The sequence below is a fragment of the Salvelinus sp. IW2-2015 genome, unplaced genomic scaffold (assembly GCF_002910315.2).
Source record: "Salvelinus sp. IW2-2015 unplaced genomic scaffold, ASM291031v2 Un_scaffold1755, whole genome shotgun sequence".
NCBI classification, from domain to species: domain Eukaryota; kingdom Metazoa; phylum Chordata; class Actinopteri; order Salmoniformes; family Salmonidae; genus Salvelinus; species Salvelinus sp. IW2-2015.
The window spans coordinates 1-17,774 of NW_019943136.1; the positions used below are offsets into that span (position 1 = coordinate 1).

At 46.4% G+C, this 17,774-nt stretch overlaps 1 long non-coding RNA gene and 1 pseudogene across 1 annotated transcript; one reads left to right on the plus strand and one right to left on the minus strand.

The window, feature by feature from the left end:
• Positions 1-396: 396 nt before the first annotated feature.
• On the minus strand, positions 397-1,219 carry LOC139024661 (uncharacterized). The gene is made up of 3 exons (XR_011475989.1): positions 1,118-1,219; positions 532-593; positions 397-412 (listed from the first exon to the last, which is right to left on the minus strand). It is a non-coding gene; the product is annotated as an uncharacterized lncRNA (long non-coding RNA).
• A 2,662-nt stretch (positions 1,220-3,881) lies between these two features.
• The window catches only part of LOC112071879 (solute carrier family 12 member 7-like), a 26,253-nt pseudogene continuing 12,360 nt past the window's right edge, over positions 3,882-17,774 (plus strand).

Below are 17,774 nucleotides of genomic sequence, written 5' to 3' on the forward strand. Positions count from 1 at the left end.
TCCATTCATACCCCCTACCATCCTCTCCATGTTCAGTTACCCCCCCTCTTACCATCCTCTCCATGTTAGTACCCCTCTCTACCATCCTCTCCATGTGATACCCCCTCTACCATTCTCCCATGTCCAGTACCCCCCTCTACCATCCTCTCCAATGTCATACCCCCCTCTAACCATCCCTCTCCATGTGAGTACCCCTCTCTACCATCCTCTCCATGTGAGTTACCCCCTCTACCAATCCTCTCCATGTCAGTACCCCCCTCGTACCATTCCTCTCCATGTGGAGTACCCTTCTCTACCATCCTGCTCCATGTGAGTACCCCTCTCTTACCCATTCCTCTCCATGTTAGTACCCCTCTCTACCATTCCTCTCCATGTGAGGACCCCCCTCTACCATTCCTCCATGTCAGTACCCCTCTCCATCCTCTCCATGTCAGTACCCCCCTCTACATCCTCTCCATGTGAGTACCCCTCTCTACCATCCGTCTCCATGTCAGACCCCCCGCTACCAATCCTCTCCATGTGAGTTACCACCTCTCTACCATCCTCTCCATGTCAGTACCCCCCTCTACCATCCTCTCCATTCCAGTACCCCCCTCTACCATCCTCCATGTGAGTACCCCCCTCTACCATTTCTCTCCATGTCAGTACCCCCTCTAGCCATCCCTCCATGTCATACCCCCTCTACCATCCTCTCCATGTAGTACCCTCTCTACCATCCTCTCCAAATGTCAGTACCCCCTCTACCATCCTCCCATGTCAGTACCCCTCTACCATTTCTCCATGTCAGTACCCCCCTCTACCATCTCTCCATGTCAGTCCTACCAGCCCTCTCTCGACCATCTCTCCATAGTCAGTACCCCCCTCTACCATCCTCTCCATGTCAGGTACCCCCCTCTACCAGTCCTCTCCATGTCAGTCCTACCCCCTCCATGTGTACCCCACCATTCTCTCCATGGTCAGTACCCCCTCTACATTCTCTCCATGTCAGTACCCCCCTCTGCCATCCTTTCCATGGTCAGTACCCCCCTCTACCATCCTTTCCATTCAGTACCCCCCTCTATCTCATTCCTTCATGTCGTGGCCCCTCTCTCCCATCTCTCTCCTGTCAGTGACCCACCTCTACCATCCTCTCCATGTCAGTACCCCCTCTACCATCCTCTCCATGTGAGTACCCCTCTCTACCATCCTCTCCAGTGAGTAACCCCCCTCTACCATCCTATCCATTGTCAGTTACCCCCTCTACCCATCTCTCCAGTCAGTACCCCCTCTACCATTCTCTCCATGTCATACCCACCTCTACCATTCCTCTCATGTCAGTACCCCCTCTACAATCCTCTCCATGCAGTACCCCCTCTACCATTATCTCCATGTTCAGTTACCCCCTCTACCATCTCTCTCCATGTCAGACCCCCCTCTACCATCCTCTCCATGTGAGTAACCCCTCTCTACCCATCCTCTCCATGTCAGTACCCCCCTCTACCACCTTCCCATGTCAGTACCCCCCTCTTACCCATCCTTCTCCATTGAGTACCCCTCTCTACCATCCTCTCCATGTGAGTACCCCCCTCTAACCATCCATCCATGTCAGTACCCCCCTCTACCATCCTCTCCATGCAGTACCCCCCTCTACCCATCTCCTCCATTCGAGTTACCCCTCTCTACCATTCCTCTCCATGTCAGTACCCCCCTCTACAATCCTCTCCATGTCAGTAACCCCCTCTACCATTCTCTCCATGGTCAGTACCCCCTCTACCATCCTCTCCATTCATACCCCCCTCTACCATCCCATCTCCATTGTGAGTACCCTCTCGTAACCATCCTCTCCATGTCAGGTACCCCTCTCACCATCCTCTTCCATGTCAGTAACCCCCCTCTACCATCCTCTCCATGTTGAGTACCCCCCTCTACCATTCTCTCCATGTCAGTACCCCCCTCTACCATCCTCTCCAGTCATACCCCCCTCTACATGCCTCTCCATGTGAGTACCCCTCTCTCACTCATCAGTCCCCTCTACCATTTCCAGCTTACCCCCTCTACCATCTCTCCCATGTCAAGTTACCCCCCCTCGTACCATCTCTCTCCATGCCAGTACCCCCCCTCTACCATTCCTCTCCATGTCAGTACCCCCCTCTACCATCCTCTCCATGTCAGTACCCCCCTCTTCCATCTTCTCCAGTCATTTACCCCCCCTGTCATCCTTTCCATGCATTACCCCCCTCTTACGCATCCTTTCCATGTCATGACCCCCCTCTACCATCCTCTCCATGTCAGTACCCCCCTCTACATCCTTCTCCATGTCAGTACCCCTCTACCTCTCTCCATGTCAGTAATTGTCCCCCTTCTTAAAATCTCCCAAGTACCCCCTCTACCATCGTGATACCCCTCTTCTACCATCCTCTCATGTGATACCCCTCTCTACCATCCTCTCATGTCAGTACCCCCTCCCTCTCTCCCACTCCTCCCAAAAACTTTTCCCACCTACACATCCACTCTCTCTCTACTTTCCTCTTTTTCTTCCCCTTCTTCGTTTCATCCTTCCATTCCCTCCCTCTCACACTTTGCTGTCCATCTGCTTGTAATGTAGCCTAATCGTAGTGTTGCAGAACTGTCTCTGATGTTTAACTACAGATGGTATACGTGTGAAAATCTCACCTCTCCTCATTTATATCTCTCTCCCTGTCAGGTTCTTTTTGATGTGCTAACCTGTTTGTCAACCTGCCTGCCTCCAGCCCCCATTCCACTGTTTCCCTCTACCCCTGCTACAACGCCACCTCCCCCTCGCTGCATGACCTCAAACCCCCAACTGGTGATGACCCCATTCAAGTTCTCACCAACTGGTGTAACCGAGGAAACGCCTCTCTAATAACTCCTGATCATTGCGTGCACTGCTGTTTTACCCCTCTCAATTAGCAGTCTAAGCTTCTCTGTTTTCTCCTGCCTTTCCATCAGTTACTGTAGCAGTCTCTTGGGACTCTGTTAGCCTAGCAAACAACCAGCTAACTTCACCTGGGAGGTGTTATTAGTCAGTGACAGACCTCTGAGGACAGGACACACATATAGATACACGCACACACACACACAACACACACACACACACACACACACACACACCAAACCACACACACACACACACTGACACATTACACACATACACACATACAAACACACACACACACACATACATTGGCAACATAACACCCATCCCTGGAGCCGGCTTGTGCAGCTATGGGCCAGGTGTTTCTTATAGCCTAGCTAAGAGCTTTGACTCTGCTCCCATGGCGACTCCAGGAAAGCAGGTCCTGCTGGGCCATGTGTGTTCTATGGCAGCTATCTACCTCCTTGCAAGGGCAGCTATTACCTCCTTGTGAGGGGGGCAGCTATCTACCCGTCCTTACTGGGGGGCAGCTATCTACCCGTCCTTACTGGGGGGCAGCTATCTACCCGTCCTTACTGAGGGGCAGCTATCTACCGTCCTTACTGAGGGGCAGCTATCTACCCGTCCTTACTGAGGGGCAGCTATCTACCGTCCTTACTGAGGGGCAGCTATCTACCCGTCCTTACTGAGGGGGCAGCTATCTACCCGTCCTTACTGGGGGCAGCTATCTACCCGTCCTTACTGGGGGGGCAGCTATCTACCCGTCCTTACTGGGGAGCTATCTACCCGTCCTTACTGAGGGGCAGCATCTCCCTCCTACTGAGGGCAGCTATCTACCCGTCCTTACTGAGGGGCAGCTATCTACCCGTCCTTACTGGGGGCAGCTATCTACCCGTCCTTACTGGGGGCAGCTATCTACCCGTCCTTACTGGGGCAGCTATCTACCCGTCCTTACTGGGGGGGCAGCTATCTACCCGTCCTTACTGGGGCAGCTATCTACCGCCTTATGGGGCACATCTACCCGTCCTTACTGGGGGCAGCTTCTACCGTCCTTACGGCGGGGCAGCTATCGTACCCGTCCACTGAGGGGCAGCTATCTACCCGTCCTTACTGAGGGGCAGCAATCACCCGTCTCCTATTACTGAGGGGCAGCTATCTACCCGCCTTACCTGAGGGCAGCTATCTACCCGTCCTTACTGAGGGGGCAGCTATCTACCCGTCCTTACTGAGGGGGCAGCTATCTACCCGTCCTTACTGAGGGGGCAGCTACCTACCCGTCCTTACTGCCATCACCAAAAGCCCTGCTGGGCAGCCTAAATCTCATGATCTTAAACTGGCCAGCTAGTCAAGGTCCACGCTAGAGGTCATGTAAGCGTTGTGAATATACACACACACATACAAGCACGCACACACTTATTTTATCCATAGGTAAATGGATCTGTGTTAAAGGTCCAATGCAGCTGTTTTTTTCTCAATATCAAATCATTTCTGGATAGCATTTAAGTACCTTTACTGTGATTGTTTCCAATTAGTGGTAAAACATAAACAAACATAACAGGCAAAAATGTCAAGCTGTCTTCTCTAACAGCTTTTACTGTTAGAGAGGAAATTATCATAGTTTTCACAATATTATTCCAACCTCCGTACTGTGGAAATGTATATAAAACACAGGAAAATCAGTTTTTTTACTGCACTGGGCCTTTAAACAAGTGAGGGTATTTGCTGTCTGGTACGGAAGTCCAGAGAGAGCATGTGATTGGCTGTGGGTATCCTTAAATGAGGTCTAACATGCTAAAATGTGAATGATCCTTTTTAGGCGAGTGACTTTGACCTCCATGTTGTCTGTCTTTCTCTCGTCCCCCACAGGGCTCTGTCTTTCCTGGGCGCCAGTCTGTGTGTCTCCCTGATGTTTATCTCCTCCTGGTACTATGCCCTGGTGGCCATGCTCATCGCTGGCTGTATCTACAAGTACATTGAATACAGAGGGTAAGAGCTCATTTATTCACCATTTTGTTCCCTTAACATAAATAGGATATATATATATTATAATAATGGTGAGATCCTGGTTAGTTTTAGCTCTCTCTGTTTGTCCTGGACCTCCTGACACTCCTCCTCCTTCTCATTCTCTCCATCTCCAGGGCGGAGAAGGAGTGGGGGGACGGTATCCGTGGTCTATCGCTCAACGCTGCCCGCTACGCCCTCATTCGCCTGGAGGAGGCACCGCCCCACACCAAGAACTGGAGGTGTGTGTGTCTGCGTGTGTCTGCGTGTGTGTTTAGGTTCATGTGCATATACGTTTGTTTGCTCCCAACAGTGACACCACATTTGTGAACAACCAGCAATAGCCAGATGTGGGACTCTGCAACAGAGGCTAGACAACATGGTGTATTCTTACCATTAACTGAGTAATCCAGAGAATGAGAGAGAATTACTATTTGATTAATCTCTGTGCCTTCTCCGTAATCTCACTGTGAAAAAAAGATACCGGTAAGCCTAAACAGCATAGCAGCCCCAGGACAGTGCCTGTCCAAAAAGTGGAGCATTTACATCAGGAAAGATTGAGGTCAAATTTGGGTATTGGGTCCTCTCCCTCCTGCCACTGGCGTCATCCACAGTGCCATTCCCAGGGCATAGCCTAATCTACAGTGTCAAAATCAAGATTTCTCCCTGTGCCATCTGGTGCGGCGTGGCGGGATACAGAGTACTTACGCCCGCCCATCGCCCACGCTCGGCTCGCGACGTGCCCCCCTAAGCCTCTTTACACAGTAGCTGATGTGCCACCAGCCTTCGACAGCAGAAACCGTGTACCGAGACTGTTAGGAAGCAGGAGTCATGTACCGAGACTGTTAGGAAGCAGGAGTCATGTACCGAGACTGTTAGGAAGCAGGAGTCATGTTGAACGGGAGACCTGTTAGGAGCAGGAGTGCAGTGTACTGAGACTGTTAGAGAGCAGGAGTCATGTACACCGGACTGTTAGGAAGCAGGAGTCATGTACCGAGACTGTTAGGAGACGGAGTCCATGTACGGAGACTGTTAGGAAGGCAGGAGTCGGTAAATGTACCGAGACTGTTAGGAAGCAGGAGTCATGTACCAGACTGTTAGGAAGCAGGAGTTGTACCAGAACTGTATAGGAAGCAGAGCATGTACAGACTGTTAGGAAGCAGGAGTCATGTACCGAAGACTGTTAGGAAGCAGGTCATGTACAAGCTGTTGGAAGCAGGAGCCATTACCAAGACTGTTAGGAAGCAGGAGCATACCAGCTATGTTAGGAAGCAGGAGCAGTACCAAGACTGTTAGGAAGCAGGAGTCACGTAAAAGACTGTTAGGAGCAGGAGTCACGTAGAGCTGTTAGGAAGCAGGAGTCACGACCACGAACTGTTAGGAAGCAGGACACGTAGCGAGACTGTTAGGAAGCAGGAGCCCAGTAGGAGACTGTTAGGAAGCAGGAGCTACGTAGCGAGACTTGTTAGGAAGCAGGAGCCACGTACAGAAGACTGTTAGGAGAAGCAGAGCACGTAGGAACTGTTAGGAAGCAGGAGTCATGTACAGGAGACTGTTAGGAAGCAGGAGTCACGTACAGAGTTCGAGACTGTTCAGGAAGCAGGAGCCACGTACGGAGACTGTTAGCGGGTGTGTACTGCAGGGAGGCACGTAGTACCGAAACTGTTCGTGGGAAGCAGAGCACGTAACTGAGAGTCTGTTAGGAAGCAGGAGCCACGTACGGAGACTGTTAGGAAGCAGGGAAGCGAGTAGCGAGACTGTGTTGAGGAAGCAGTGAGCACGTAGCGAGACTGTTAGGAAGCAGGAGCACGTACGAGACTGTTAGGAGCAGGAGCACGTACGGAATGAGGTTAAGAGAGCACGTAGCGAGACTGTTAGGAAGCAGGAGCCACGTAGCGAGACTGTTAGGAAGCAGGAGCCACGTAGCGAGACTGTTAGGAAGCAGGAGCCACGTAGCGAGACTGTTAGGAAGCAGGAGACCACGTAGCGAGACTGTTAGGAAGCAGGAGCAAGTACGAGACTGTTAGGAAGCAGGAGCCACGTAGCGAGACTGTTAGGAAGCAGGAGCTACAGAACTGTTAGGCAAGCGAGCCACGTACCGAACTGTTAGGAAGCAGAGCCACGTAGCGAGACTGTAGAAGCAGGAGCCACGTACGAGACTGTTAGGAAGCAGGAGCCACGTACGGAGACTGTTAGGAAGCAGGAGCACGTACGAGACTGTTAGGAAGCAGGAGTCCACGTACCGAGACTGTTAGGAAGCAAGAGCCACGTACCGAGACTGTTAGGAAGCAGGAGCCACGTACGAGACTGTTAGGAAGCAGGAGCCACGTAGCGAGACTGTTAGGAAGCAGGAGCCACGTAGCGAACTGTTAGAAAAGCAGGAGCCACGTAGCGAGACTGTTAGGAAGCAGGAGCCACGTCCGAGACTGTTAGGAAGCAGGAGGCACGTAGAAGACTGTTAGGAAGCAGGAGCACGTAGCGAGACTGTTAGGAAGCAGGAGCCGTAGGAACTGTTAGGAAGCAGGAGCCAGTAGCGAGAACTGTTAGAAAGCAGGAGCCAGTAGCGAGACTGTTAGGAAGCAGGACCACGTAGCGAGAACTGTTAGGAAGCAGGAGCCAGCGTAGCGAGACTGTTAGGAAGCAGGAGCCACGTAGCGAAGACTGTATAGGAAGAGGCAGCACGTAGCGAGACGTTAGGAAGCAGGAGCCACGTAGCGAAATGTTAGGAAGCAGGAGCCACGTACGAAACTGTTAGGAAGCAGGAGCCACGTACGCGAGTACTGTTTAGGCTCAAGCAGGAGGGCAGTACCGAGACTGTTAGGAAGCAGGAGAGCACGTAGGCAGGACACGTACGAGACTGTTAGGAAGCAGGAGCCACGTACGAGACTGTAGGAAGCAGGAGCCACGTAGCAGACTGTTAGGAAGCAGGAGCCACGTAGCCGAGACTGTTAGGAAGCAGGAGCACACGTAGCGAGACTGTTAGGAATAGGCAAAGGTGCGAGATGTTAGGAAGCAGGAGCCACGTGCCGAGACTGTTGGAAGCAGGAGCCACGTGCGAGACTGTTAGGAAGCAGGAGCCACGTACCGAGACTGTTAGGAAGCAGGAGCCACGTAGCGAGACATGGACTAGGAAGCTGGATTGGATGTATAGTTTTGATCTGGTTGTTTAAATCTGATCATCTGTCCAGTTTTGTTTGACTCCAATGATCTAGTGAGAGTGTATCCAGGATTCCCCTTACTATTAAACCCTGTGTGTTGTGTGTGTGGCTAACAAACCATCGGACAATATACAAGTTTAGTTTGTTATTTGATGTGTTCCATCAAATTAAATCTGAGCATCGGGCTGAATGACTCTCATAACTGATATCTTGGTTAACTCTGAGCCATCCAGGCTGAATCGCTCTCATACTGATCTCTGGTTAACTCTGAGATCCAGGGCTGAATGACTCTCATACTGATCTCTGGTTAATCTGAGCCATCCAGGCTGAATGACTCTCATATGACTCTGGTTAACTCTGAGCCATCCAGGCTGAATGACTCTCATTCATTTTCTGGTTAACTCTGAGCTCCAGGCTGAAATGACTCCATATCATTCTCTGGGTTAACTCTGAGCCATCCAGGCTGAATGACTCTCATATCATTCTCTGGTTAAAACTCTGAGCCATCCGATGCTGAATGATTCTCATATAAATTTCTGGTTAACTCTGGAGCCATCCATGCTGAATGACTCTCATATAATTCTCTGGTTAACTCTGAGCATCCAGGCTGAATGACTCTATATATTCCTTGGTTAACTTGAGCCATCCAGGCTGAATGATCTAGTATCATTCTCTGGTTAATTCTGAGCCATCCAGGCTGAATGAACCTCATATACATTCGTCTGGTTAACTGTTCTGAGCCATCAGGACTGAATGACTCTCCTATTATTATCTCTGGTTAACTCTGAGCCATCCAGGCTGAATGACTCTCATATCATTCTCTGGTTAACTCTGAGCCATACAAAGCCTTTTTGTGCAAATCTCCCATAGACAGAAATTAATGATCTACATGAACATCCAAGTTACGCTTAGATACTGTCATAGGCTTATGCAGTGTAATGCAACTTATAATACAGTATGTTCACCCCCGTCTTCCCTAGTCGTAGGCTACAATACAGTATGTTCACCCCTGTCTTCCCTGGTCGTAGGCTACAATACAGTATGTTCACCCCTGTCTTCCCTGGTCGTAGGCTATAACACAGTATGTTCACCCATGTCTTCCCTGGTCGTAGGCTACAATACAGTATGTTCACCCCTGTCTTCCCTGGTCGTAGGCTACAATACAGTATGTTCACCCCCGTCTTCCCTGGTCGTATACTATAATACAGTATGACTTGTCTTATGTCTAATTGCCCTTGTCTTCCCTGGTCGTAGGCCCCAGATGCTGGTGCTATTGAACCTGGAGTCTGATCACACGGTGAAACACCCACGCCTGCTCTCCTTCTGCACCCAGCTCAAAGCAGGGAAAGGCCTGACCATCGTAGGCTCTGTGCTGCAGGGCACCTACATGACCAAGGAGGACGAGGTCAAGAAGGCTGAGCAGGTACTGTAGGCCCCGGCTCAGATTCTACGCTGTAGATTTGTTTCAATAGTCGTACGTGGCTTCTTCTTCTTCGTCAGTAATGACGTGAAAGAACCTGGTAGGTGAAAGGAAAATGGTGGGAATCTCTCTCCTAACGTCTTTAATGTAGCAGTGATTATGGAGGAACGGAGCTGAGGAAAGAAATACCCTTTAGACTACAGTAGATGTGTCCTATGTCTCTGAGACACCTGTTCAGAGAAGCAACCAGCGTGAGAGGAGTTTAGAGGTTGCTGCCGGTTATTCCTTTAAAGAGACTGCCATCTACTGGTAGACCAAAGCAATTTTCAGAGAGCAGTTCCTCAGATTACCAAGAGAATGCTACAAATATCATGCCTCAACACCTAAAATACAAACATAGGTATTGATTACCAGGGTTTGAGTCCATTACGATTCTTTCACATCAGGAAATCATATTATTGTCCTTCTTTTCTCACTCTTTCTCCATCAGAACGTCAAGTCGTCAATGACGACGGAGCGTACCAAGGGCTTCTGCCATGTGGTGGCATCATCCAACCTGCGCGATGGTTTCTCCCACCTCATCCAGACGGCAGGCCTGGGGGGCATGAAACACAACACAGTCCTAATGGCCTGGCCCGGCACCTGGAAACAGTCTAATGACCCCGTCTCCTGGAAGAACTTCATAGGTTAGTCAGTGTGACCCACTGGGATTTGAGACTGGGCCAATCTCAAATGTATTTTTCGGAATATAGTGGTCACCATTCATGTAATACATAAAATATATACATCCGAGTTTACAAAAAAAATACCAAAAAACCTGCATGTTTTTTTCTATGTATTATCTTTTACCAGATCGAATGTGTTATATTCTCCTACATGAATTTCACATTTCCACAAACTTCAAAGTGTTTCCTTTCAAATGGTACCAAGAATAAGCATATCCTTGCTTCAGGTCCTGAGCTACAGGCAGTTAGATTTGGGTATGTCATTTTAGGCAAAAAATGAAAAAAAGGGTCAGATTCTTTGAGGTTAAATATATACATCCGAGTTTGCAAGCGACGTTGTGTACTTCTTCAGAGTGGACTGGTGAGCCAACAACATCACTTCACCGAGACATCCATGACTTCTTCATGTTTAGCACCAATAACCACACATCTTTGAATGATGATGATTTATGATGGTGAACAGGGTGATTGAATTGACAATATACAACGGGGGTTGGCAACTAGGTTTGGCCTCCACCAATTTGTTCCTGAGCTTGTAGTAGTCGGTGGGCCAGACTATAATTAGCCAATAGCCTACCTGCTTCCCAGTTCATAGTCCTACGCTAGTCATTTAACACGTTGTTAGTGGGATAATCAATTCAATAACAAAAACATTATAATGTGTATCTGATTTACAGTGGTAAAATCACCAACGGCTCTATTAAAAGTCCTACCTACTCTATTCAAATATATTAATCTTACCTTATTTCTCCAATGCCAAACCAGTGTGTCTTGTTTGCAACGAATCTGTCGCTGTTTGCAAAGAATTCAATCTGATGTCATTGTGAATCTAAGCATGGTACTTTCAGAAGTTGATTTTCCGCCCCAGACTTGAGGTCCGACGCAGAAAGGAGGTGGGCCTATTTAAGGAATGCAAGGTGACGGTATTGGAGGAAATAGCTATCCCGACAAATAGGCTCTATATAGGCTCTATATGGATAACATAATTGCGTCTGTCAAACAGGTAAGCCTTCCTCCTGTGTATTAGTGTTCTTGTTGGTGCGTTTGGCTACTCAACATTCATATGGATTTTAGAAACGCCGATCTACACTCGAGTGACGGCTGCATCTCAACTCGTGTTTCACACGCGAGTGACGGCGGAAAACTCATTTTTTTCCTAATTGATCCAATTATATTCCATTCTCTTGTTTTTATCATGGCCATAATATTGTAATTAAGCTTTCACATGTCAGTTTTACACATTTTATCAAGCTGTTGGTGCTTGCTTCTATTTACATCAAACCATTTGACCACTGTAGGTCGAGATTGTTCTTTCCTAACATTACTTCCTTTACAGTTTTCTGTAGTGAATAGAAACAACGTATACCCATCAAATCCCACATTATGGTAATGAAGTCCTGTGTGTAACTCAAATGTGTGTTTTGTGTCTGGATTGGGAAGGTGGGAAACATGTTAATGAGAGAAGGAAGCCAATCAATCTTAACCAATCTTAACCAATCTTAACCAATCTTAACCAATCTTAACCAATCTTAACCAATCTTAAGTTCTCTTCAGTTTATGAGCTGCCACTCCTCATGCCACAAAGGAGAAAATAATACCAACATTCAACTTTGATTCATTGATTGAATGAAACCATATCAATGCTTGTGAATCATGACGGTCGTTGTGACTGGAAAAGTTCAAACAATTCAGATTCACGTTTGTCCTACAAGAGGAAATCGTAGCACTTCTTACACATCACATAGGCCTAAACAACACATAGAAAACACAGCCTAAACAACACATAGAAAACACAGCCTAAACAACACATAGAAAACACAGCCTCAACAACACATAGAAAACACAGCCTCAACAACACATAGAAAACAGCTCAAACAACATAGAAAACACAGCCTCAACAAACACATAGAAAACACAGCCTCAACAACAACATAGAAAACACGCCTCAACAACACATAGAAAACACAGCCTCAAAACACATAGAAACACAGCTCCAACACATAGAAAACACAGCCTACACACATAGAAACACAGCGGAAACACACATAGACCAGTCAGACAGATATTTCCACCACATCCACACCCAGCCCATAGTGACAGATACTTTCCACCCCACCCCATCCAACCCACACCTGCCCATTATGTCAGACAGATACCTTCCTGTGACGTGCTTTCGCTGTATAGCGTGTTTGTTCTGTAGATGAGGGGGGGGGGGGGTCATCAGTTTTAGATGCGTGGACAAATGACATGGTAGACCTACTCCAGTGATATGTAATAGCATATATACTTCATTTAATAGAAACCTTGATATCCTCCGGTTCTCACGGTCAAGGTAATGATACAATACCTCATCAGTGTACTCTGAAGAGGGAACAATGATATGCAGTTTAAAAACATTGCTCCAAAAACAGCACAGATGTGATTTTTTTTTTTTTTTTTTCGCTATAGAATCACTGGTCTCATTCCAAGTTGCCACAACATTCCAAGTTGCACATCACATTCCAGTTGCACATCACATTCCAAGTTGCACTCAAAATATTTCGGGTCATATGACGGTCCGCTCTGCCATTCTCCCATCCACAGGGCTGCTCTGTGCATTCTCCCATCACACCAGGGCTGCTCTGCCATTCCTCCCCATCACACCAGGGCTGCTCTGCCATTCCTCCCCATCACACCAGGGCTGCCCAGAATATCGGGTTTCTATAAGACGTAATGGGAAAATAATGGACCTAAAACGAGCTTCCCACTACCATGAGATGTATATATTTAATGATGACCACAGCCCTTCCAAAAAAAGACATTTAAATCATGTTTTAATGAGAGAGAAAATCACACCCTGCTCCATGTATTCAATGTATTTCATTTCAAATGTGGCTCCCAGTAAGACTACTTCCTGGCTATTATGAAGCATCTGGCAATTCCTTCTCTGTATGTCCCCAGTCATACATGTGTCTTTCAAATGAACATGATGCACAATCCCCTATAATAACATTACTGAGATGGGGGCGTGTGTGTGTACGTATTTAACCGCCTTTCTCTCTCTGTCCCCTCCACAGAAACTGTGAGGGAGACCACGGCGGCAAATCAGGCCTTACTAGTGGCCAAGAATGTGGACAGCTTCCCCACCAACGCGGATCGCTTGGGCGAGGGCGCCATAGACGTGTGGTGGATCGTCCACGACGGAGGACTGCTCATGCTGCTACCCTTCCTCCTCCGCCAGCACAAGGTATCTACGGTTAGCATTTCACCAGGATGGAATAAAAAATACACACACTGGCCAGTTTATTAGGTACGTCCATCTAGTACCGGGTCGGACCCCCTTTGCCTCCAGAACAGCCTGAGTTTTTCAGGGCATGAATTCTACAAGGTGTGGCGTTTAAACGTTGCTAATTAGTATGAAGGGACCTAACGCGTGCCAGGAAAACATTCCCCACACCACCACCACCCGCCTGTACTGTTGACACAAGGCAGGATGGGTCCATGGACTCATGCTGCTTACGCCACTTCCTGACTCTGCCATCAGCATGACACAACAGGAACCAGGAGTCGTCGGACCAGGCAATGTTTTTCCACTCCTCAATTGTTCAGTACTGGTGATGGCGTTCCCACTGGAGCCGCTTCTTCTTGTTTTTAGCTGATAGGAGTGGAACCCGGTGTGGTCGTCTGCTGTAAGTAGCCCATCCACGACAAGGACTGACGAGTTGTCAGTCCCGAGATGCTGTTTTTTACACCACTGTTGTACTGCGCCAACATTTACCTGTTTCTTGTCATTCTCCTTCGACGTCTCATCAACAAGCTGTTTTCTCCCACAGGACTGCTGCTGACTGGATGTGTTTGTGTTTGTCGCACCGTTCTCTGTAAACCCTAGACACTGTCGTGCGTGAAAAGCCCAGGAGGCCGGCTGTTTCTGAGATACTGGAACCGGCGCGTCTGGCAACAACGATCATACCACGCTCAAATTCACTTAGGTCACTTGGTTTTGCACATTCTAACGATGCCTGTCTGCCTGCTATATATAGCGAGCCACGGCCACGTGACTCACTGTCTGTAGGAGCGAACTATTTTGGTGAACGGGATGGTGTACTTAATAAATTGAGGAGATTAATATACTGTACGGTACTTACATTTTTAACACACTTTATAGGCACACATAATAATACTATATAATTGACACGTTTCATTGGGTTACACACAGATCAAATGGAGGGTTTTATTCTCCTGTCTTTTTCCCTCCATCTCTCCTACTCTTTCTGTTTCCTATACCATCCTTGCTCTCTCCTCGCTTTCTCTCATGCTTTCTCCTCTCTCCTCGCTCTTTTCTCACGCCCTCTCCTCGCCCTCCTCTGTCTCTCTCTGTCTCTCTCTGTCTCTCTCTTCTGTCTCTGTCTCTCTCTGTCTCTCTCGTCTCTCTGTTCTCCTCTCGCTTCTCTCTCTGGTCTCTCTCTGCTGTCTCTCTCTGTTCTCTGCGTCTCTCGTCTCGCTCCTGCTCGCTGTCTCTGTCGTCTCTCTGTCTCTCTCTGTCTCTCTCTGTCTCTCTCTGTCTCTCTCTGTCTCTCTCTGTCTCGTGTCTCTCTGTCTCTCTCGCTCTCTCTGTCTCTCTCTGTCTCTCTCGCTCTCTGTCTCTCTCTCTCTCTGCTCTCTCTGTCTCTCTCTCGCTCTTCTCGTCTCTCTCGTCTCTCTGCTCTCTCTCTGTCTCTCTCTGTTCTCTCTCTGTCTCTCTCTGTCTCTCTCTGCTCTGCTCGTCTCTCTGTCTCTCTCTGTCTCGTCTCTGTCTCTCTCGTCTCCTCTCCTGTCTCTGTCTCTCTGTCTGGCTCTCTCATGTCTCCTCTGTCTCTCTTCTCTGTGTCTCTCTCTCTGTCTCGCTGTTTCTCTGTTCTCTGCTGTCTCTCTCTCTCTTCTCGTCTCTGCTGTCTCTCTCTGTCTCTCTCTCTCTGTCTCTCTTCTGTCTCTCTCTGTCTCTCTCTGTCTCTCTCTGTCTCTCCTCTGTCCTCTCTGTCTCTCTCTGTCCTCTCTGTCTCTCTCGCCTCTCTCTGTCTTCTCTCGCTCTCTCTGTCTCTCTCTTTCTCTCTCTGTCTCTCTCTGTCTCTCTCTCCAGGTGTGGGAAGTGTAAGCATGCGTATCTCACGGTGGCTAATATGGATGACAACAGTTTCAGTGAAGAAGCCTGCCAGATGTTCCTCTTACCACCTCCGTCTGGACGCTGAGGTGGGTGTGGAGATGGTGAGCTTACCTGTACACCTCTGGAGCACTGACATGTCCCATTTAATAACTGACATGTCCCATTAATAACCGGCATGTCCATTAATAAACCGGCATGTCCCATAGTTAACCGGAATGTCCCGATGTAGTAACCGGCATGCCCCCGGTACATAACCGAACATGCCCGTAATACATGCCCCGTAATAACCACATGTCACATTAACCGACACGCCCCGGTTAATAACCGGACACGCCCCCTATAAACCGATAATAACTGACGTGTTCCTACAGAACTATTAAAAACTGACATGTTCCTACAGAACTATTAATTACTGACAGTCCCTATAGAACTATTAATAAAACTGACATGTCCCTATAGAACATTAATAACTGACATGTTCCTACCAGAACTATTAATAAACTGACATGTTCCTATAGAACTATTAATAACTGACATTGTTCCTACAGGAACCATTAATAACTGACATGTTCCTATGGAACATTAATAACTGACATGTTCCTATAGAACTATTAATAACTGACATGTTCCTACAGAACTATAATAACTGACATGTCCCTATTAGAACTATTAATAACTGACATGTCCCTATCGAACTATTAATAACTGACATGTCCCTATAGAACTGATTAATAACTGACATGTTCCTACAGAACCATTATAACTGACATGTTCCATAGAACCATTATAACTAGACATGTCCCTATAGACTATTAATAACTGACATGTCCTATAGAACTATTAATAACTTGACATGTCCCTATAGAACTATTAATAACTGACATGTCCCTAAAGAACTATTAATAATGACATGTTCCTACACAGAACCAATAATAACTGACATGTCCCTTATATAAACTATATAATGTACTGACATGTTCCTACAGAACCAATACTAACTGCATGTTCCTACAGAACTATTAATAACTGACACTGTCCCTATAGAACTATTAATAACTGACATGTCCCTAAGAAAACTATTAATAACTGACATGTTCCAACAGAACCAATAATAACTGACATGTTCCTACAGAAACCATTGAATAACTGACATGTTCCTATAGAACTATTAATAACTGACATGTCCCTATTGAACTGATATAAACTACATGTTCTACAGAACCATTAATAACTGACATGTTCTCTATAGAACTGATTAATAACTGACATGTCCACTATGAACTATTAATAACTGACATGTTCCTACAGAACCATTAATAAACTGACTATGTCCCTACGAACTTATTAATAACTGACATGTCCCTATGAACTATTAATAACTGACATGTTCCTACAGAACTATTAATAACTGACATTTCCTATAGAACACTTAATAACTGACATGTCCCTATTGAAACTATTAATAACAAATGACATGTTCCTACAGAACCATTAATAACTGACATGTCCTACAGAACTGATTAATAAACTGACATGTTCCCTATAGAACTATTAAATAACTGACATGTTCCTATAGAACTATAATAACTACATGTTCTATTAAACTATAATAACTGACATTGTTTCTACAGAACCATTAATAACTGACATTGTTCCTACAGAACTATTATAACTGATCATTGTCCCTATAGAACTATTAATACTGAATTGTCCCTATAGAACTATTAATAACTGACAGTTCTACTAACTATTATAACTGACATGTTCTATAGAACTATTAATAACTGACATTGTTTACTATAGACTATTAATAACTGACATGTTCCTATAGAACTATTAATAACTGACATGTCCTAAGAACTATTAATAACTGACAGTCCCTAAGAACTATTAATAACTGACATGTTCCTATGAACTATTAATAACTGGACATGTTCCTATTAGAACTATTAATAACTGACATGTTCCTACAGAACTATTAATAACTGACATGTTCCTATAGACTATAAATACTACATGTTCCTAAGAACTATTAATAACTGACATGTTCCTACAGAACATTAATAACTAACATGTTCTCTAAGAACTATTAATAACTGACATGTCCTAATAGAAGTATAATAACTGACATGTTCCTACAAACTATTAATAACTGACATGTTCCTATAGAAACTATTAATAACTGACATGTTCCTTACAGAACCATTAATAACTGAACATGTTCCTACAGAACCATTAATAACTGACATGTCCCTATAGAACTATTAATAACTGACATGTTCCCTATAGGAAAGCTATTAATAACTGACATGTCCCTATAGAAAACTATTAATAACTGACATTTCCTACAGAACCAATAATAACTGACATGTCCCTATAGAACTATTAATTACTGACATGTTCCTACCAGAAACTATTTAATAACTGACATGTTCCTAACAGAACTATTAAATAAGCTGGACAGTGTCCCGATAGA